Raw genomic sequence first — 23,988 nt, forward strand, 5'->3', positions numbered from 1 at the left:
TTAACAAAAATAAAAAGACTTGTAAAATTTCGAAGAAAAATAAAAAAAAACACTTGTGAAATTTTTTAACAAAAATAAAGACTTGTAAAATTTCGAAGAAAAATAAAAACACTTGTGAAAATTTTAACAAAAATAAAAAGACTTGTAAAATTTCGAAGAAAAATAAAAATCTTCGTGTAAACACCAAAAACACTTTGAAAAATTTTGTTGAATAAATACTTATAAAAATTTTCGCGTAAAAACAGAAACACTGAAAAATTTTGTTGAATAAACACTTATAAAAATTTTCGTGTAAAAACAAAAACACTTTGAAAAATTTTGTTGAATAAATACTTATAAAAATTTTCGCGTAAAAACAGAAACACTTTGAAAAATTTTGTTGAATAAACACTTATAAAAATTTTCGTGTAAAAACAGAAACACTTTGAAAAATTTTGTTGAATAAATACTTATAAAAAAATTTTCGTGTAAAAACAAAAACACTTTGAAAAATTTTGTTGAATAAACACTTATAAAAATTTTCGTGTAAAAACAGAAACACTTTGAAAAATTTTGTTGAATAAATACTTATAAAAATTTTTCGTGTAAGAACAAAAAAAAAAAAAAAACACTTATAAAATTTTTTGAAAAAAAAGACTTAGAGGATTTTTGATGTAAAACTAAAAATAATCTCTACGCCGTGCATTAAAAATCGCTGCAAATTACGAACGGCTCGACGGCTCGCATGCACACGCGGTCCAAAGCACGCCGAGCGGAATCTACCGACAGCGAGGAAACACTAGTAACCATGCCTCGCCCAGCGGAAGAGCCAGCCGTCAGTGGTCCGTCGGACGTCTTCGGCGTGCCTGATTTTCAGGACGCCCAAATCTTTCCGGAGGACAGCCCGCGGACGGATATCACCGTGGAAAGTGGCCGGCCGCGACGAGAGGCCACAGATGACGACGACCAAAGACCATATGCGCCGAAGCCGGAACTCAAGACCCAGTTCACGGGGGACCCAAGACAGCGGTTCCTCACCTTTGTGGAGGAGTGCGAGGTGTATTTTAAAGCCTCCAAATGCCCGCCCAGCTGCCGGGTGTCCGAGGCTATACGCCGCCTGGAGGGGGAAGCGAAAGCCTGGGGACGAGACTTCGATCCCGCCGATTCGTGGGAAGCCTTCAAGGAGGACGGCGTCCTCCATTTCGAATCCTTTGCTCGCCGGCAGCGACAAAGGATCGACCTCATGGTGAGACGCCAGAGGCCAGAGATGGCCCCATACCCATTCCTGCGGCAGAAGTCAGAACTCGCCGCAATCCTAATGCCGGATATGAAGCCGGAAGTGATGGCACAAACCTTTCACTTCCTGCTGACAGAGGCAGATCAGATCCGAGTGGATCGCATACAGTGGAGGACGATGGCACAGCTGCTAGCCGTAGCCAAAACACTCCACCCGCTGCCTGGCGAGCCCGCGGGAAGACGCCAGGCGTACCAGTCGTCGTCTAAGCAGCCGCCGCCGCCATGCATCCTGTGTGGCCGTGGCGACAGCGAACCTAAGAAGCCGCAGGCCGCCGACAACTGGAGAGATCGGACACGGGCCGATCAGAAGCCCGTGGCGCAGCGAGATGTCCGCGACGAAGAGGAGGCGCCAAGGCGCCAGGAACCCACCAACCGAGGCGGGTACAGCGGGCGAGGAAGAGGCGGCGGCAACCGTGGCAATCGCCGCGCAGCCAGCGGCCAACGCCAAGCTGAGCCCGAGCCGCGTCGTCAGGAGCAGTCCCGCCAGGACTGAGGGCGCACCCCGCCGCCGACGGCCCGTTGTCGGCTCAAAGGAGGACGTCGGCCGAACGGGCCCAGCCGAATTGTGAACCGTGCCAAGTGTAGAGACGTACCCCTCACGCCTACGCGAGGCATAGTTCGTGATTCGAAGGCACAACCGGTATCGAACAATGACCGTGTTAGTGAAAATAATAATGTAGACAATAATTGTAGCATCGTGCCAAATAAGACTGAATCTGGTCCCAGTAGCGTAAATTTATGTACATATTATGTTAACATTGATCAGGTTCCAGTTACCCAGGGGGGAGCACAACCAGTGGTCGTTGATACCGGTACTGATGTGGGCGCATCACTGCCAGATGCCGGCAGCATCAGTACGGGCCCTGAAGCGAACGCGTCGAGTACGCACACTGGTACCATGTGCCATTCCGTTCGGGACGTAAGGAGCCCGAACCCCGAGACCCTCGGGTCAAACCGGTGGGGGACACCACCTCCCGGTTACAATAATGGCCATGTCAGGTCGATGACCTTTTATAATAAGATAGAATTAGGAAAATTAGGTTATGTTAGCAACACGGAGGTGGACGACGGACAGGGTAAGTGTCGAATGTCCGTCTCGAGTGAACGCGACCGGCGGGGCTCCAGCAACACACGAGCCACGCAGAGCTCAACCGGAACGGTAAGTAGCTCGGGTCGCGTCAAAGTTGGCGGCGGCCCCTCTGTGTTAACTAACCCCAGTAGTTTTAGAGCTGATTCTGGCACATCGTATTTAACCCGTAGTTTGAATTGCAAGGCTGAGACTGGCCGCCTAAAACCTAAAGTCAGTAACGATAATTCATATACCGCCACCAGTAATCGTAAGTGTAAAATAAATAGTGATAAGTGTATTTTAATTAACGATGTATGTTATAATGTTGAGTGTGATATAGCTAGTGTAAGTGTTGATAATATAAGTGCTGTAAAAAGTGATGACCCTGTAAATAAAACGTGTAATATAGATAGTGTAAATACAACTACCGGCGACGACGCGAAGCTGTTCGATGGCGAGTCGGCAGTGCGGAACGCCACCGTAGTCGGCGACGAAGCATCAGCGGGGGTATACAGTGTCTGGGGGGGGGCCACTCCCATTTTAAGGGGTGGCCACCTTCTCACACTGCCTTTCCGCATAGAAGGAGACGAGAAAGAGTATGATGCCGTCGTTGACACGGGAGCGACGCACACTTTGCTGCGTAGTGATCTATTCCTCCAGGAAATAGTGCCGCGTGGGAAACCACAATCTTTAGTTACGGCCGGGGGGGGATCACTGCGTACCGAAGGGGTTGTCACCGTAAAGGGCTTCCTACGGGATAGCCCGATAGTGGTGCAGGCACTCCTAGTCAAGGACCTACATGTCCCATTTTTAATCGGACTGGATTGGCTGGAGGCGCAGCAGGCGGTGGTCGACATGAAGCGCCGCTGCATCCACTACGGTGACGACCTGCGACAGACGCTGTACAGCAGGACCCTTCGGAAGCCCTTACCGGGTGGTCCGATTCAGACAGCGGAACTAGCGCCCGGAATCCCCGATTCGGCCCGCGTCGCCTTGACGAAAGTCTTGGAGGACTACGCGGACCGTTTTGCAGAGACCGGCCCCTTGTGTCGAACAACGGAAGTGAGGGTCTTCCTGAAGAACCCCACTCCGTTCCGTCTTGGTCCCTTCCGTCAGTCGGAACAAAAGAAACGCCAGATACAGGAAGACGTCGAGCAGATGATGGCAGACGGAGTGATTGAACCGAGCTCCAGTCCATATCTGAGCCCAGTGGTACTGGTACCGAAGAAGGACGGTTCTACAAGGTTTTGTGTGGATTATCGGCGGCTGAATTCGCAGACGGAGGACGAGGCGACTACGCTACCGTTAATCCTAGAGACCTTGAAGGACCTAGGAACCGCTAAGGTATTCAGTTCACTGGATCTCCGCCATGGTTACTGGCAGCTCAAGTTACATCCAGAAACCAAACCTTTGACGGCCTTTGCGACAGCTGACGGCGGCTGCTACCAGTTCCGCGTCCTCCCATTCGGGTTGAAGCAGGCTGTGGGAGCATTTCAGCGCCTGATGTCGCAAGAGGTCCTGATTGGTTTGGTGAACAAAATCTGCCTCGTCTACCTCGACGATATTATTGTGTACAGCAATAATTGGGAAGAGCACGCGCAGCACTTGAGGCTCGTGTTCGAAAGATTGCAATTCCACGAATTGCGGGTCGCCCCGAAGAAATGCCAGATTGGAAGGCAAGCTGTGGATTACCTGGGTCATCATATCACGGAGACGGGTAATGAGCCCCAGGAACACCACCTTGCTGAAGTGGAATCGGCTGCGGTGCCAAAAACGAGGCGAGATGTGCGCGCTTTTCTGGGCCTGTGTAACTGGCTCAGAGAATACGTGCCGCGTTTTGCTGAGATGGCGGTACCGCTGACGAAGCTGCTTCGCGCAACTGTGCGATTTCGGTGGGACGACGAAGCGGAGGTCGCCTTTCGTCGAATAAAGGACGCTTTAAAGCAGCCTTTGAGATTGGCTAGACCCGATTTTGAGAGGCCCTTCTGCCTCCAGACGGACGCCAGTGGGCATGGCATCGCGGCCGTATTGTTCCAACCACGGGACGATGGCGGGCGCGATGTCATCTCCTACGCGAGCAAGCGCGTCAACGAAACGGAAGCTCGTTATCATATTAACGAACTGGAGGCCATGGCCGCCGTATGGGGTATAACCAAATACCGCGGCTACTTGGAGGACAGAAAGTTTAAATTGATAACGGACAACCAGGCGTTGACGTGGTTGAACACCGCCAAGAACCAGAAGGGTAAGCTCGCTAGGTGGGCGATTCTGCTCTCGGAATACAATTTCGAGATCGAACACTGCCCCGGCAGTGAGAACCATCTAGCCGATCACCTCTCAAGATTTCCGCAAGGACCAGCGGGTGCTACTCTTAGTCCGGAAGAGGAATGCGCCCGTATTGAGGCACCGACGAGACGAACGGAAGCTACGGCGATGTTACTAGTCATGGTAAACATCCGGGAGGAAGTAATTGAGAAGCAGAAGACCGACCCACGCACTATGGCGACAGTCGCGCTTTTCAATTCTCCCGACAATGCGGGAAGACGACCCGCCGGACTAGCCGTAAGGGACGGAATGCTGGTAAGGATTAGCAGTCGGATGGATCCGCAGCTAGTCGTACCAGCCGGCACAAGGGAAGACGTGATGAGAGTATACCACGACCAGAGCGGGCACCCAGGTGCCGCGGAAACCGACCGCTCTATAAAGGAGTGGTATCACTGGAAGAAGAGACGGCGTGACGTCGAAAGATACGTCCGTAGTTGCGAGGTGTGCGCCACTCGGAAGAGGGCTGCCCCGCAACCTCCGGCACCTCAGACGTCGCATATGGAAGCAGTGAGGCCATGGGAGATCCTGGCGTTAGATTTGATGGGACCATACCCAACGACCAGTCGTCGCAACAAATATTTGCTTGTGATGACTGACATGTTCTCCCGATGGGTGGAAGCCTTCGTGATGCGATCCGCGACGGTGTCGGCGATCTTACCATATGTGGAAAATCAGATCCTGAAACGTTATGGTTATCCGCGAGCGATTCTGACGGATAACGGGACTCAATTTGATCATCCCAGGTGGCGTATGGCTTTGGAAAAATGGGGAATAAAGCATTGGACAACGGCGATTTATATGCCGCGCTGTAACCCCACCGAACGCCGAAACCAGGAGATCAAAAAGGGTCTCCGTGTCCGTCTAGCGAGCAATGATCATGACAAATGGGATCTGCACGTTCCGGACATTATGTACGATCTCCGATGCCGGAGGAACGCCGCGACTGGGTTTTCGCCCGCGGAAGTGCTATGGGGGTTCCCGATCTGCCGACCGGGACACTTCAGCAACCCACTGCGGACAGAACTCGATGATGAGGTCCGGTTAGATAGGGAAGAGATGAACGCGGCGGTATCGGCCAACCAAGCGGCGTACTTCAGAAGGCGAGGTACCGAGCCGACCACCGGTCCGCTGACGTTCGAGACAGGTGACCGGGTGTATACGAAGGAGCACCCGAAGAAGAGGCCAGGCGCATGCGCCGGCCTAGATGCAAAATGGAGTGGACCACACACGGTCATAATGAAAGTTGGTCAAACACAATACTTTGTGAATCGACGTGGCAGGCCCTATAAATTCCACGTCGATCAACTCCGACGTTATCTGCCTCCTGTGGCCACGGGAGCCGAGGTAACTGACGAGAGGGCAGACGATTCGGTGACGCCCCCAGCGCCACCGGACGTCACTTCCGCGATCTTGGGTGACGGTACCGAACCGGTCGGACCGTCGCATATCCCAACAGCGGAAGACGAAGTGCGAGGAGTCGACTTCGAAACGGACGATGAGATTGGGGAAACCCAAGGAGGGGATGGCGTGGATGGCATAGTCGACCCCGCGCCATCCGGGGAGTATCGCCCAGAGGAGATGAGGTACGATACGAGGGGACGCTCGTCGCCAAGACCGGCGTCCCCAGAAAACCCAGAAGCTGACGACGGCACCATGGTGCCCGGTGTCGGCAGGAGCCTTGGAAACCGAAAGGACGCGTTGGACGACGTCTTAGACGACGCCCCTTTCAGGTCAAGGCCTCCCAGACGAGAGTTCCGCTTGGCGGGACGCACGGGGAAACGGCGCCAAAAAGGGTCCGTTCTCCCGGCGTCCGCAGACGTACGGTAGGAGTCCCGAGCTATACGCCGTGGTTTACTACCGCTATCCTGATGCGCGCAAGAAGAGTCACGCACGTAAGGCAAATAGCTATGGGACGAAGGAGTGCACGCCTTCGCCCAGTAAAGCTCTCCAACTGAAAGCACTTACGTGACGTGACAGCAAAGACACCGCGCGCAGAAAGGGGACCGAGGCCCGGGGTAGCGGAGTGCTCACACGGGTATACGTTGGGTTCCACCGCGTCGAAATGGAGGAAGCGGAACGGCGACTAATTCTTTTGTTTTCTTTGTCTTGTTACTAAACCCTAACACGCATGTATAATTCTTGTCCTTTCTTTTTTTTTCCGCTTGTGTTGTAAATAAACCCATATATGTACGTCTGACGTCGAGGATACGACCGGGGGAACCTCCCTGGCGTATGATCTGTAGGTCCCAGAACGGGCTGCCTGGCTCACACCGGGAAACCTGTACGCCCAACCCTGACGAAGGACTGGGGGAAGGATGCTTCCTTAAGCTCTTGTCCTGACCAACACTCCTCGTCAGGAGGGTAACAGGCAGACTATTTCGTCACCAGCAGCCCGGGAATGAATTATTCTCTAATCCATAATTGCATTGTATAGAAAATTTCTCTTTGTTTTCCTTCTCCCATATTCTTGCACCCGACTCTGGGCAAATAATAAATATAAAACATAATTACCCCTCACTGTCATGTGCATGCCGTAGCGTTACGAATTATTTTAGGTATTTTCTTTTGTACGTTTTATCATTAATTTTTTTGTTTTGAGCATGTTTTGTTTCGTGAGGCGGAGCCGAGGGGGGGCCGGTGGCTAGTTGAGGTCAGATCCTGGCGGTGGTTTTGCTTTGGTTGGGGGGATTTGTCACGCACTGATTTTTCCACCCCTGTGGGGGGCGCTCCCATAAGGAGTAGTGCTCCCCAGCCGCTCGGTCTGACCCTGGTAGTCAATGTGCCACCGGCGTAAGGATGACGACCCCGGCAAGGCCGAACAAAAGCATGCGATATATTTCATGTGTATAAGTCCCGCAGTTTGCTCCGACAGGTCCCACGACTTCTCAGGGTGAACTGCGGATGAATAAGTCGGTCACTGACCATGAGTATAGGTAATAGGTAATAAAGTATAGGATAAAAGTTTTGAATTAAATATGTTTAGATAAGGGGATAATTAAATTAAATAGGATGTAAAATATGATCTGAATTGTAAGTATAAATATGAAATATAAATTGTGATGTAATAGATAAAATAATGTAACAACATGCAAGGACTAATGAGAATAATAAAAGGAGACTTATGGATGGGCGTTATAGTACATAGTAAATAAGGTAATTAAGTTGTATTGTAATAGCTCGATGTCGCCACGCATCGCACGTACGCGGCGCAATGATTGTTAACATATGCTCATAGGTCCTGTTGCGAAAACTTCCATTTGCACATATGTGCAATCACAAAGTATAGCAACACATAGGGCAACCATCGATCCGATTTCAATCACGATCCCGCGTAATCAATTTCCATACAAAAATTCGATTCTCAATAGCTGCGGCTGTTCCGCGCGCGGCGTTTCCGAATCGGTATTCCGGCAGCTTTCCTGCTCCGACGTACGACGGCGTCTCTGTCGTACGTGTTTGAAACCGATTTCGCGATCCGATTTGCCACTCTGCAGAGACAGAGCCCCTCTCGCTCGCGTATATGACGGCGTCACGCTCACGCGCGACGGGAGAATCGGATCGATGATTTTGGTCGATCAAGGAGACCGCGTACTGGAATAAGGCGCGGGAAATCTTTGATCGGCGAAGTATGAGTATGTACTAAACAATTATTACTGCCTATATGTCTGGTTGACAGAATAACATCCATCAACTAGTCGTAAGTATGTGCCGGTGGCGACACCGAGCTACATTAGATGTTAAGGTAAGAAAGATTGCGCGACGGGCACGCAGATATATTCAATTTAAGTAACGTTCCCTCTAGATATCAATTAATATTAAACTTTCATGTTATAAATAAATTAATGACCTACCGATTTCATATTCTGAGACCAACGTCGAGGAGGTATTCAGGCCGTCGGAGTGCCTCAAAGATTGGCCCTCCAACGGTAGTTGGCCGAAGGATTGGTATGCGCTATCGTAGGCTTGGTGCCACGAATATGCCAATTTGACCACTGGCATGTGAAGCCTTACCATCCAGGCTAACTCAGGAGTGCCCTTGTTTCTGAGTGAGAGGCACCGTCACGCCGCTAGAGCCCACGGGGCCGGCCGCCTCTGTGACGGCCCTCCCTCGGCCATGAGGAGTGTCACCACACGGGGGGTGTGCTGTATCGATAGGCGATTTGACAACGAATCCGCCGATACCAGGCCCTCCTTCGTACGGACATTTTTCGCTTGGCTGGGCCGGAAACAAGGCGCTACTGCTTCTGAAGGTACGTACTCTCAGTACTAGGAGGTACCAGAAAAACATAAGTGACGCGAGGGCGGTTCCGCCCATCAGGAGGTGCCGCCTAAGACCTATAATTTGGCGTAACCGGTTTTCACATGGATGTTGCGGATAATCGGCCACGGCACGATTTCCGCCAATCTTCATAGTGAAACCGTTACAGATTTTCGCACCCCCCGAAACGTTGGACAAGGGGATGAAATCGGTCAGATCTGTATAAAAACCCGTGATTTTAGAATCCAGCATCAGTCGTTTTCTGCTCTTACTACCCCGAACCTGCGACGGTCGGCGGTATAATTTTTCTCACATTTCGATATACAAGTCTTCGAGGGACTTGAGGGGAGGTACTCGCTGAGGTCCATAATACCTACCGGTTGATACCTACACCCCTATACCTACTGTCAATCTGACCGTTAGGCGAAGTGTCAGGCAGCGACTTAGCCATTTCATCCGCGTTATAATTTCTGTTTTATTGGACCGGGTTTCCAACCTTTTCGACACAGTGCCCCGTGCTCGCGTAATCTCGCCTACCGATAAAAAAATAAATTAGTTCTTAAATAATTAAATAATAAATGTGTTGGTTTATATAATTAGTTATTATATAATAAATAAGACTTTTTTTAATATTTTGTGGTTTCCGACCTTCATAATTCGAACTTTATAACTTCTGGTGGTCGCGGAACCTAATAAATTGACTTGATACAGTGAATAGTTCTTTTTATTTGGCTATAATATTGTGCCTACCTGTTCTTCCGACATTCGAATGTACCTCCACTCCAGGCCCGGAGCTAGCCGAGGATTCGGAGGCCTACACCACCAAATTTAAACTTTCATTTGTTTTCATTGTAAATACTTGCTACCAACTAATTCTATATGTATTTTAAATAAGGAACCTGTCATAATTATGAAACATTGGTAAATACGTTTTTTTCCATGGTGAAGTAAAGCGTCAATTACATTGAGCTTCTTTACGAGCTGTTTGTTGGCGAATTTATAATCTGCCTGTAAAGTCGCCCAGTGTAATCATTGAACAAGCTAACAAGCAGGTTGTAAGCACTCTACCGAGAAAAGTTGAAAGCTGGTCAACTTTACACGCTACACGCCGGCGTGTGGGCCTACTGCGTCTGCGCAGTAGAGCGCAGTAGCAACCTCCCGGTAAAAAAACGAACTACGTTCTGTCAAAATAGTCACTGGCTTGTGGCTTCTCAGCGAATGGAAAGTTTTGTGTGTAATCATCAAATCGCAGTAGCTTAAATTCGCCAACAAACAGCTCGTAAAGAAGCTCAATGTAATTGACGCTTTAGTTTTGTAATCCTTCCAATATATTATTTTTTTTTATTCACCTAGTAACCGAAAAAAAATAAAAATTGTGCATTACTAGCCTAACCTAACCTTGTATACATATTACTTAATCTCTATATGTAGATATGTATACATGCTGATAAATACCGAAATACTTATTGAATAAAATCTTTAACCTTGACGTATTTACCTAAGTTAATCATTGGCTTAAATTAAAAATATATAAGTACTAGTTTTTATTTATCTTATTCTGTGATATTGACTATCTAATTATAGTATTTTTTCTCCACAATTTTATTTACTATTATCAACATTTTGAATGGTGGTGATAAATAAACTTTATTTTTTATTTTACAGTTACGAGTTTTAATGAGGATATTGACAACTGATTCGAATTATTAACCCATCATCAGAACATTCAGTCCAAAATAATTATTTATTTATTACAATAATTGGTATAAGAATAGTATTATTGAATGTTTGTATTTTTTGTTTACTTAATAGAAAAAAGTAATATATTCAAGCGAATTGTTTTTTTTATCTAGCGTTGATATGGCAACATTTTCTAGCTCGCCGGATCTCTGATTTCATTACCAAGAGCACGGTCTGCGAACTCTGACGTCACGGTTCAAATCCAGTGATGGATTTTGTTACCATCCATCTCCATACAACTTCAACTTCAGCATAGTAAGGATTTTTTAAATATAGTTTATTTCTACTGGATATATTATTAAATAGTATGTCCAAGTAGTCTGAGAATATGGCAAGTAGATACCTATTTTGTGAATAATGAGCAAAATTAAACAGATGACCAACATGTATTACTAAATATTATTGTGTCATTTTAACAGTAATATATTATTATAATCGTGGTTTTATTTTTTTTATTCTGCATATTTTTGGTGCTTATTGATACTCAAGTGGGTTATTGTTTTTGTTTTTTTTTTTACATGATCAGCATTAATTTATTTTTAAATGGTGACAGGTCAGAATATGTCTTTAAAGATGTCATGGTACTTTATATTCACCATAAAAGTATTAATGACTTTTTACAACGTTTTTCTTAGCTCGTATTCTTATTTGTCCGGTGGTTCTTTGTCCGGTACAAATCTTGCAATCGATTTTTAACTAGCTTCCCGACTAGCTAGACATTTGAAACTTTTAGAATATATCAGAACACGATGCCAATGCATTTTTTAAATACTTTTAGCCATCTTTAAGTATAATTTAATTCATTTTTAGATAATTCTGTTTTGTATAAAAAGTTATTTCGATACAATTATTGGTTGCTAGGGGGTCCTATCAACTAAATTATTAAATAATATATACATGCGTTACTATGGAAATCAATATGAAATGTCATTTCATTATTCAGTATTTCTATCAAGTACAAATTTTTTTGATCGTTTAAGCTAGTAAAGTCAAGTTTATATGATTCAACAGAAAATTAAAAACGTTGTATATAAAAAGTTCTTTTTATTTTGTAATTATTTTAAATTATAACCTACACGTGTTTCGTTTAAACTATTTAAAAAAATATGTTATTACTTATAGACCTTGTTGAAAATTCTCTCTTATCAATTTTATCGGATAATACTCGCATGTTCTATAGTTACTATTTTTTGACAAAATGGCTTAACACAAAAGGAAAATCACAGCAACGAAAATGTATATATACGAGAACGACAATATAAATCTTTGATTCAGGAGCAAAGGGCAAGACTTAATTGACTCATTTATTGTGTATCGAAAGTTTAAATATTTGTTATTTGCTATATTCTACTGAACTTTTTCGGTCATTCCTAATATATATTTTTTGATATTTATAACCAGACGTGTTAGGTATATTTAAGTGTGTATACCAAATTTGGCGCCGACCGCAATATATTGAGCCAGAGTTGGTATTCGGGAATTTCCCGACGGGAATTCTCGAGAAATTTTCGGGATTTTCCATCCCGAAACTCGAGAATTAAAATTTTTAACATTTCGGGAAATCCCGGATCTCGAGAATGTTTTCTCGGGATTTCTTTATTATCAAATATTAATTGAAAAAACGATTTTCTATATGGAAAAGTGGACAGAAAACACAAAATTCAAGGACTGATCGGAGCATTTAATACAATTAAGCCAACGTCGACTCAAAACGAGCGCAATTTTTGCAACATCAGGGAATTTTGTGTCTCAAAAGCGTACGCGATTGTCAGACGCAGCGATTGACAGTCTGTGTTTTTTGAAATTCTATTTTAATAAGTAATGTTTTGAATTAGTTTTGTTTTCTTACTTCTATTTTGTTTGTCTTCTTACATAAATAAATAAAAAATCATATTTTTTGGAATTTGCTTATTTTTACACAGATTTTAGGATTTTTAGATTTTTTTTTGAAATTCCCCGATTTTTCGAGAATTCTTTTCTGGAAATCCCGAATCTCGAGATTGAGATTTTGAAATACCCAACTCTAGCCAGGACGGTAATATTGGCGCCGGTAAGCGTAAAAAGATTAAAACGCTTGAACACGTATGTTACGATTTCAAAGTAGCCAATACTAGAACCTATATAAGAAAGTTTTGATTTTCTTTATGTACCTAATGTTTAATAAAATACATATTTAATAAACTATTGCATTGTTTTTTTTTTTAAATTTTTATCCTATTGATTGTTATTTTTTTTTATCGTAGAGAGCCTCCAAATTAGTTAGCATCTCAGGCTTACGACATGACTATGATGTAGCGTGTTGGGATCTCCAGAGATCTTTTTTCTTGTCATATTTTCATATATTTAGGCTCCATATCTATAGAAAAAGGTTTATATCTTTGGTAAGATAAAATATTGTATTTATTTTTTTCATTTTAGTTTAATAAAATAAATTGCTTGAAGAATATGAATCGTAGTCTTGGTGTTGTATGATGATGATTCATTATTATTCAAAGAAGCGAGAATAATTTTCGTGTCCGCGAGCGCGTGGCAGAACAATTCCGACCCTACGTTTATTTTTATAACGCGGAGGGCCATAAGAAATCTACTGCCCGACAAAATGATATTGCACTAAGGAGTAAGTAGATACATTCTCAGTTGTATGTTATGTGTTCTATAAGACGTAATATATCTATTCGTTTAACAATTATTAATCAATATAAACAACGTTGCGAAAGATCTTTGTATAGATATTCTATAATAATATATAAAAGTGAAACTGAAAAACCTGTTAATAATGCCTAATTAGACCAGCAGACTCGCTGACCTAACCAGATTGAACGATCGTCGTCAGCAATCATACGAAACGATTCAGTTACTAAATCAATCGTGTTGGCGCTTGATTTGATTGGTTCATAATATGCACTCAGTTGCTAGTGCAAAGCAACAAATGAAATTTAGACAAACAACGAGTTACTGATTGTATTTACTAGGGTAGTATTTTTGTTTTATTTTATTATTGGGTGTCTGTTTAAATGATGAATAAAGCCAGGTAGCCTTCATAATGTAAACGTCCAGTGACGTCCCGTGGGGGTAGGCAGATTGAGCGTCGCTTGGGGGCGGCAGTTACTCGAAGGGCAGCAAATCGAGGAGAATCATTTGGAATATATATATAGAAATAGCTACCAAAACTTAGTAGGTACATAATAACGAAAATATCTTTCCATTAAAAAATCAGCTCACTGGTTTTATCGGGTTCGCGATATCTAGTTTACTTCCGTTGCCCTTCGACGTCTTTGGTGACCAGAGACGAGACGTGCAGATTTTCGAATAATTGTAGTCTGATATTTTGTTAGTAATGTATCTATACAACACATTTCTTAGATATTGGACTCATAAAAGGATGATAAAAATACTGTCAAAAAAAAGAAGCGGCGTTTTGGCGCTGCCTAGGGGCGGCATTTTATCTAGGAACGTCACTGTAAACGTCACTGTAAACGTCAAATTTGTGTTGTTATATCAAACGCAAGCAATAACATTAATATGGACGAATCATCTGGATAAATAATGACACCCACTTTTTTGTCGGGTCTGCCGAATGGCACAATCTGTTCTAACGCCATTACAATAAAGGTGATATTGCTATAAATTCCCAATACTTGTTGTCGGGTCTGCCGAATGGTCTGGTTCGAACGGGTTCGCTCAAATGAACATTGACACTGGAAACACTGTTCTAACGCCATTACAATAAATGTGATATTGCTATAAATTCCCGATGCGTGATATTATTATTATCATATTTTTTTTATTTTATTTATTAAGGAAAACAAACAGTTACATATTGATTACAGAAATTTATAATATAATAATAAAAAGTTAATGCAACCAGCAAAGTTTCCATATATACATTATAATATAGTTAAGCCTAACAAGATTGACAGTAAAATAACATAAATATAAAGAAATTACAAGAGAAGATTACATAAGAAAAAATGAGAAAAATGAGGAAGAATAATGAATAATTAAATAATATACAAAAGATAAAAAAGAAAAATAAAAAAGTAACATTAAAAATAAAAGAATTAATATATATAAGTAAATACATTATATATCTATTTATCCAAAATTTTTGAGATAGCATGTTTGGTCAACGGTGGAGAAATACATATTATAATTTAAACAAGAGCGCCGAATAAAGGAGTTTTGTGCATAATTAGAACCGCTACGACTGATATGGTACAAAGTCTGGTTTCGTGTAAATCTTGATGGATAATGGAAACCCACCCTTTCGAGTAGGTTTGGCGAGTCAACAAAACCATTGATAATTTTAAAAAGAAAATATTGATCAGATATAGAACGTCGACTTTCCAAAGATGGCACCATAAAAGTTGCAGCGGTCGAAGTAGAATTAGATAAATCATAACAGTAGGCTTTAAAATTAACGTGCTTGCGAAATCGCTTTTGCACAGCTTCGAGCCGATTTATATAAGTAACGCACTGTGGATTCCACACGACAGAGGCATACTCAACTAAGGATCTAACATAAGAGAAGTAAAGAACCTTCAGAACATCAGGTGATCTGAATGGTTTAGAGATCCGAAGGATAAAACCTAGTAATTTTAATGCTTTATTGATGGTTTCTGATGGATTATCCATTATAACACCCAGGTCACGTATTTTTGAGCTGCGTTTCAAGGGTTCGACTCCTAGTTTGTATGGTGTGATGACGGGGTTCATACTTCTGGAGAATGTTATTGACGAGCATTTGTTGACGTTTAGATAAAGGTGATTCAGTTGACAGTATCTATACAGTCTATCTAAGTCAGATTGTAAATCAATACAATCATCGACTGAAGAGATATTTTTATATATTTTTGTGTCATCTGCATAGATGGAAAATTGTGAGTTAAGAAAACAGGTGCTCATATCATTAATATATAAGATGAACAATAAGGGACCAAGGTGGGACCCCTGCGGTACTCCAGATGGAATGTGTATAAAACTGGAGACGAATCCTTTAATTGCAACAGCTTGCGACCGATTTGAGATGTATGAAGAAATCCAACGGAATAAATCCCCGTGAATCCCCAGGGCCCAGAGTTTTTTAAGTAAGATGCAGTGATTGATTTTGTCGAAAGCTTTAGAAAAGTCCGTATATATAGCGTCCACTTGTGTTTTACTGCCCATTGAATTAAGTATGAAATCAGTGAATTCGAGTAGGTTAGTTTCTACGGAGCGTCTCCTAAAAAAACCATGTTGATTTGGTGTGATGAAGTTACGTAGAGCTGCAAAAATATGGTCGGAATTGATCTTTTCTAACAATTTTCCGAAAAAAGGAAGTTTGGATATCGGCCTGTAGTTAGTAATGACGCTTTTGTCCCCACTTTTAAATATTGGAGTAATTAATGCTTTCTTCCATACATCAGGAAAACATCCGCTTTTAACAGAAAAGTTAAATAAAATTGATAATGGGGAGGCCAATTCTTCTCCACAAGAAGCAATCAAAATGGGAGGAATACGATCAGAACCGGCGCCTTTGTTTATGTCTATGTTTTTGATGTATGAAAGAACTGATGACGTAGTGAATATTATTGAATTAATTATCATAGTGCTAACATCTTGCAAAACAGGTATATCGCATAATGGAAATTGCGTGACGTCTACTTATACACGTGCGAATATCGCTATGCGCGAATTTACTTGCTATCGACTGTATTGAGTTCGTTGTCCATTAATAATGTCATTTAACGCAAGACATTACACGCTCGTGCGGCTACTTATGGAAGGTTAATTCGGATATTATCGTACGTTCTCGGTAATCTTCGATTTGATCGTCCCTAAAAAATAGGAATTGTTCCAATTCGCTCATGACTCCAGGGAACGACTCGAAAGCGACTTTTCACGAGCATGCCATACGGTTGACTTGAGAATCTTCCAATTTATTTTGAGCTTTTTGCATAGCTCATTCAATAGTCATTATTTGATATACTCGAATCCTCTGATTTCGGCATGATTATTTACTACAAGCAATATTTACATAAAACCAAAGAATTTGAACCAGAACACAGAAAAATGTCATGGAGGTCGAGGAAATATCCATAATAATTAATTATTGATTCAATTAACTTGGCGGGAGGGGGTTGGATTAAAAAAATATAGCAGATGCTACAAAGCTTTCACATTTACCCTGTCTACCACTTATAGTTTCTCGTCGCTTTAACCATATTCTGACATACAGATTATGAGATTATAATTAATTACTTTATTAGTGCCAATTATTTTATATATGAAATATAACACCTCGAAGTGATTCATTTGTAAGAACATTTTATGATCGAAATATAATGCATATGCGGTACCGCAGACCAGTGGTTATTTAACTGTTTGAAGCCGTGGAACGCTTTTAATTTAAAAAAAAGTAGAACACCATAATCAGCAAGATCGTAAAACTAATAATATAAAATATATACATAACCATAAAGTTAATTAAACATTATGGAACATAAAATATACATTATACATAACAGGGAAAGGAAAACTTCATAAAAATATTATGTATGTTTGTATATTAAATAACTCATAGGTATATTAAATCAACGTTAATCTGATACCTGAACTCTTGCAGACTTCAGGTCTAATAATATTATGTAATATAAGTTTTCGTTTTGATATTGGTCGATGTCGAGAAAACCACATAAGTATAGAGTTGAAAAAAAAATAATAAACTTATGGAGAGAGCTGGGTTTTCGCTTTGGATAAAAATCCAAAATTCCTCAGGAGTTATTTCAGAGAATTTCCATCAGTTGAAAAGGATATTACCTATTTGTCTTCTTCCTAAAAAAAATAATATTTAATTACATCAAGTGAATTTCGTATCTTATCACTATTTTCTATATTAATTTATTATTTGGAAAGTCGCTTCCAAGATTTTCTTCTAATACTTAGTATTAAATATTACAATATTATAATGGAGTTAAGTGAAAGAAACATTAAATTATTTTGCATAATTTTAAAACACTTAAAATATATAATATAACGGATAACCACTAGAAAACCCAACTGGATTCGAACCTGCGCACTTGTAATTTGTGCCCATGTGCTCTACCAACTAAGCTATATGTGTCCAATATAATTGCGATGAAATTTACTGGTGTTTTTTTTGAACCATTTTATAAATTGCGTTATTTTTATTATCTACTAATTGTATTTTTTAAAAAAAAGGTACGAATATTTTCCGTGGAACGCTTGTTATTACGAGTATTACGAGTAACACCGTTTAAGAACCACTAACATAATCCGTTTAATTAATATAAGAGATAGCTTAATTATATCGCACAGAAATATTAATAATTATTATCTAAATTACTGGAATTATTTATTAGTATATTAAATCCTCGATCGGCCATATATATTGTGTATAATTTTGAATGTGTGGATACAGGAATGAATGTTGCGGTAATACCAAAACGGGTACTAAATTCTATCGTAAAATATTAATGATTTTGACTCCAGCACCATAAATCTAATGGAATATATCAATTTGATATGTGGATGGCTGAAATCATATCGTGGGATTTTGATTTTCTATGACGTTTCCAGTGTGTCAAAATTTTATTGGTTTAACTAGACAGCTTACATGATATACGATTTACCTGACGACAAATTCAACTAAAACTAGTTAAAGAATTTTAAAATCTTATCTTTAATATTAAAATCATGATCTTTGATATAATTTTTTATCATAAAATTATATCAAAGATCTGTATGTCTGTCTTTATAGATGTTATGTATTAATATTAAGAGTCATGGACCGTGAAGGCAAGGGACTGGAAGGCAATTGATGCTTTCGAAATATGGTGTTGGCGCCGAATGCTTCGTATTTCTTGGAGAGAACACAATATGAACCAGTCAATAATCCAGAGACTGAGAGGTATTCTGTAGTTCTTTGAATACATTGTTCGGGAAAGACTGGTTAACCTGGAGAAACTAGTGGTGTTGGGTAGCCTCCAGAGAAGGCGATGCAGAGGAAGAGCGTTGGGATGCTGGAGCGACCAAGTGAATAAGCTTGCGTGAATCAGTATTCATTCTACAATGACAGAAGCAGAGGACCTAGAGTGGTGGAAAGTTTTAGTCATTGAGAAGATGACGAAATATCAAAGCGGTCACAATCCTCAGCCATGAGGGAACGTCTAAGAAGAAGAAAATGTTTTAATATATTCTAATTCAAAAAAATGAGAGAGCGGAGGGTACCTATATATAACTTATGTTTTTTTATGAGGAATAGTTGTCAGCCCAACCCAGAAAAAATAAACATGCATTTTTTGACAAATCGTGAGTTACTATCCGCAACTTATGTATATATTATTCGCAAGTTCAAGAACGTCATTGATAATTTTTTCTAACACCGAACATAATCATGTTGGTAATACCAGTATTAACCACAGACCTGGTTGCATTTGAATTGGATAAGTATAATATGTAAGATACTTGTTAGTATTATAGTTAGTATATAAGAGCACTTAACCAGTGGAAGATGTGAGACCAAACTCCACTAACGTTTGTATGTTTCTAATGATTTTCAAAAATTATGTATGTATTCGTTGTTGTAAGTAAAGTATAGTGTGTATAAGTATATTGAATCTATTATATCATAATTTGCCGATGTACCTATAACTAGATGAATAATTCTAATCTGGATAATTTTCAGTGATGTACATTTACGTTTTTTTAATGATTTATTTTTGGATCTATTCAAAAAAGGTCTAATTGTTTTATAAGTACATTTTTTACTTCTTGGGTACCATTAGGTGACTTTGGTGACTAGCTTTGAGACATAAATAAGAATGGTGTTACCTATTATATTAAACAAATCACTACGAAATTGTCACTAATGTGTCACCATGTTACTGGTTCCGAACTTAATTTCAATTTAGTGACTGTACGACGAAGATACACACTCTTGTGATTTTGCGGATATTAAAAACAATATTAATTTATAATAAAGCTCATGTCGTTTTTTGTACACAAGTGGCGATAGTTTGGTCAGCTGTGTAAGTCTGGTTTTGATAAGAATTTGCGATATACATGTAAAAAATCTTATTGATATTCCATATTGTGATATTACTGATAACTTAACTGATAAGGCATGAATCATTTGAGATTGGTATTAGATACCTATTTGCAATATACATAACAGCACTCTTATTGTAAAATATTCGTTTTAAACATCAGACAATTTTTATTTGCATATATCTAGTATCATTACGTATAATATAAAATTATATTTTTTTTTATCATGCATGTTTGATAGAAATAAAAATAAACCAACTCCGAGAAAACCAACGTTAAAGTTCACGGTAGACTGACTTGGCTGACTGACTCTATTTAAATTACAACCAGTTTTTACAAACAAACCATTCTTATGTAATCGTATTAAGACAAATGAGAATTTCCATAAATGAAGCCCAGTTCTAACGAGTTAAATAATTATAGGCCCTAGTATTTAAAAAAAAAAACGATTTTTAACAAGCGTATCAATATTTTATATAAGATGCCTAGTTAGATTACAAATTTATATATATTTTTTAAAATAATATCGTCACCTCAATACTACAACTAGATAACTCTGATTTTGTCATTGTTGAGAAAATGAAATTTAAACTTTACTTGATTAACATAAATTTATTTATTTAGAAAAAGAGTATTACGGCATTACAGCGATTTGCCAATGCGCTATAATACATAATAAATACAAAATTATAAAAATATCTTAATCACAAATAACAACTAATATAACGAGAAAGTTGAACAGACAGCATGTGTATACCTATATAAATATTAAATAAACATGATAATATACAATTATAAATTTAAACTATTTAACACGTCCACAAACATTATATAGTTAATAAAAAAATAAATCAACATTTAAATAATGTTCAATTGTATGAAAAAATATTGTAGATATATCATTTTATTTATTTAATGCATTTATGGTTTTTCAAACACAAAATTAATACAGTTCTCGTTAACTAAGTTTTATCATGTTGTATAGAAGGAAATGTAGAATCATATTCAATAGCTATATCAAAAACAGTGAAAATCAAGTAGGTAGTAGGTAAAGTTGTAGTATTGAGGTGACGATGTATTGTATTATTATGGACATTACAAATTAATAATGTAAGTTCAATGCAATATTATGACGCTTAAATATAAAAATTATATACGTAAATAAAATGTTGTAAATAACATATTCTTTAACACGTATTTCCCCATACTCAAAAATTATAAGTACTATCTTTCAGTCACACCTACAAGGTAACTGACTTCCATTATTAATTGTTGTGTTCCCTCGTATCGTGAGTTAGTCCACACTTACCGCATCGCACCAAGTTACTCCAAAACGGGATATAAGTATGTAGTGCGGTGCATGTTGACCGATGCTTAAAAAATTATAAAAGGTGTATAACTGTAGTCGTTATAATATATAAGTATATATATTCAGTGGCATGGAAATGTGGATGTTCGGCATAACGCGAATATGCAAAGTGGTAGAGATCGCTAAACAGATATGAAATGGCAATGGGATAGACATTTCCTGGAATGAAATACTTATTATTCAAACAAACGTATTTTAATATATTATATTTCTATATATTTCTTCCATGAGGCCCAATGATAGTAGTGTAGTGGAAACAGCTATGTAAGTAGTAGAAGTGAAACAATCAAACACCAAGGCTTTGAGAAAATCACATACATATATTGAGATGTCACCGGGATCGAATCCGGAGCCCCGGGTGAAAGGTCAGTGTACTGGACGATGAGAGCCCCGAGACTATGTGACGTTGCCATATCAATATTATAGGGTAACCTAATAATACAAATATACTAAGAATTTTGAATGGCAAAATACATCGATAAACATGTCTAAGGGAGCCAATTTATTAGCTTCTATCCTCACTATTAAATAATGACATGAAGATAAGAATTAAATCCTGAAAAGGTCATAACTCATGATATTCATGATATTGTGACGTTAATATAATAATAAAAACGTATTTATGTATAAATAATATTTCACTCAATCTTATAGCTATTTGAATTGGCGTTCAAACTTCTTGTGCACTGATCCATGGAGACGTGACGTGTAAAAATATCGACTTCTGTCTGCACGTAAATAAAGTTATTTTGACCATATGGTGCGTATTAAAATTCGAAATAGTATCAAGTGTAAAGGACTGTTGACATTATTAAAAGGCTATTAATGAAGTGTCAACACCGTAATTGATATCATTGACTTTCACTTTTTGACATGTTATTGTTATATGAACACGTAATATGTCTCGATTTAAAAATATCCGTGATTTGTATATACTTAACCTACGTATTTTTTTAATTTTTTTAAATTATTTCCGGTATTCGAAATTGATGCTTTTATATATTATATTGTGATGGTATGAATGATTTAAACATAGTTATGAGACAATATTTGTCATTTGTTCTAATATCGTAAACACATCATATAGAAAATAGTATGCAGTTAATAAGCAGTGCTGTTGGAAATCCAATACTCGGATGACAGTGTACGCTAACCCCCACTAGTGAAAAGGATGTACATAATTAGGTATGTGATCTTCTTGGGCGAATTTCAAAACCAATTGCTGAATTGGGCTCTGGCATAAATGAATCTAAGATAATATTAATGATTGTCGCTGACGAGCTTGTCCGAGAGATTGAACCACTTGGAAAGAGATTTTATACCTATCATTGAATACCGATAACTGCAAGCAGAGTTGCGCCAAGGGTGTCTGCCGCCCGGGTGCCAGCCCAAAATTGCTACCACTACAAATTTAAAAAATATTTTTTACTGGAAATATGGCAAAAGTCAAAGAAACATTCGGCCCATTAGAGTCAAAGAAGCCTATTTTAATTTTTAACAATTTTGAGTTACGTATAATACTGGACATTAAATAACATGTTATGTTAAGAAGTGACAAAAAATTCAATGGATAAAAGATAAGTCAATACATATCTCCTGCAAACACTTTCTTGTTGAGGTTGTACCTCAGTGGATGCACGGTCTAAAAAGATCGTGGCTAGGCGATGCGCGGATTGCGGGTCGCGGGTGTAAATGACGAATGCCAAACGAAATATAATTTGTCATATAAATCCAACAAACGTCCATTTTATGTTCTGTTTATTGTTCTATTCTTTCAGACACGTTTAAAGCGTCATAGAAAGCGGCCGTGCATATCCACGGCTGAGCATATATGACGGGCGGTGGTGGGCACTTTAACGTATGTTCTATTAGTAACAATAATAATATATTCACTGACACGTTTTCTTTTTAAAGTAAATGGGTAACGTTTTTAGTCATCTTTACACGATTTAAGAATTAATACGCCCGTCGCCATCACGAAACAAAGTAACGTGTTTCCAGCTCGACGTTCTCTCTCAGAATGCAAGCGAGTCCACAATTTCGTCGCGCTTATAGTTGAAAATTATTTGCCGTTTCACTGACCTTAATGTCTGTGGAATGTAAATTTACTTGTGTTTCGGGTCTCCTGAAAAGTAGAGAAACATGAAACACGTTTCTTTGACCCTAAGGGGCCGTATTGCAGAAATATAATATTATTGTCATCAAAATATTCATAACGAAAATTATGTCTTATTTTACTTATTAAATATTAAAAAATTATAATGTAAGATATGTATCGATAGACCACGGAAGTCTAAATTTATAAAATATTCTTTATGATATTGTAGAAAATTGCGTGAAATCCATGAAACAGGCTCATGAGACGAATTGTTTTTTTTTTTTAATATTTTGCTTTTCATTTTCTGGTGACTGGTTCTTAGGACCTTTTCCGCCCCTTTAATCCTACCGCCTGGATATTTCGCACCCCTAGCCCCTGGTTGGAAGAGATAAATTGGAGACTGAACATTTTGATGCCTAACAGCAATAACTCGTCCCACCAAGATATAACAAAACGTAGCATCACAAAAACTATTAAAAATGTCTCGCTAAGACGTCGATATTTTCAAACTTTCTGTACATTGTTATAACCGGTACCAGTGGCGCACCCAGGATTTAATCTGGGGGGGGGACAAGGAGGAGAATGTAAATTAGTCCCATAGGCTCTTTTTCTTCTTCATATAATTATTTTTACATATTTTCACAATAAACGGCGGTATATTTGTACAGTTTCTCATAGTTTTTATTAAATTGGAGGCATAACGGTGGTAACCGTTGAGCGTGTCATCAGCGACTGGCGGATTGCAAGTGACTAACAGCGACCATGCTGGACATGTGCGCCTAGTATGCTAAAACATTACTCAAATA

This window comes from Rhyacophila brunnea, unplaced genomic scaffold (genome assembly GCF_057557595.1).
Source record: "Rhyacophila brunnea isolate RB1 unplaced genomic scaffold, BYU_Rbru_1.0 scaffold_6, whole genome shotgun sequence".
NCBI classification, from domain to species: Eukaryota; Metazoa; Arthropoda; class Insecta; order Trichoptera; family Rhyacophilidae; genus Rhyacophila; species Rhyacophila brunnea.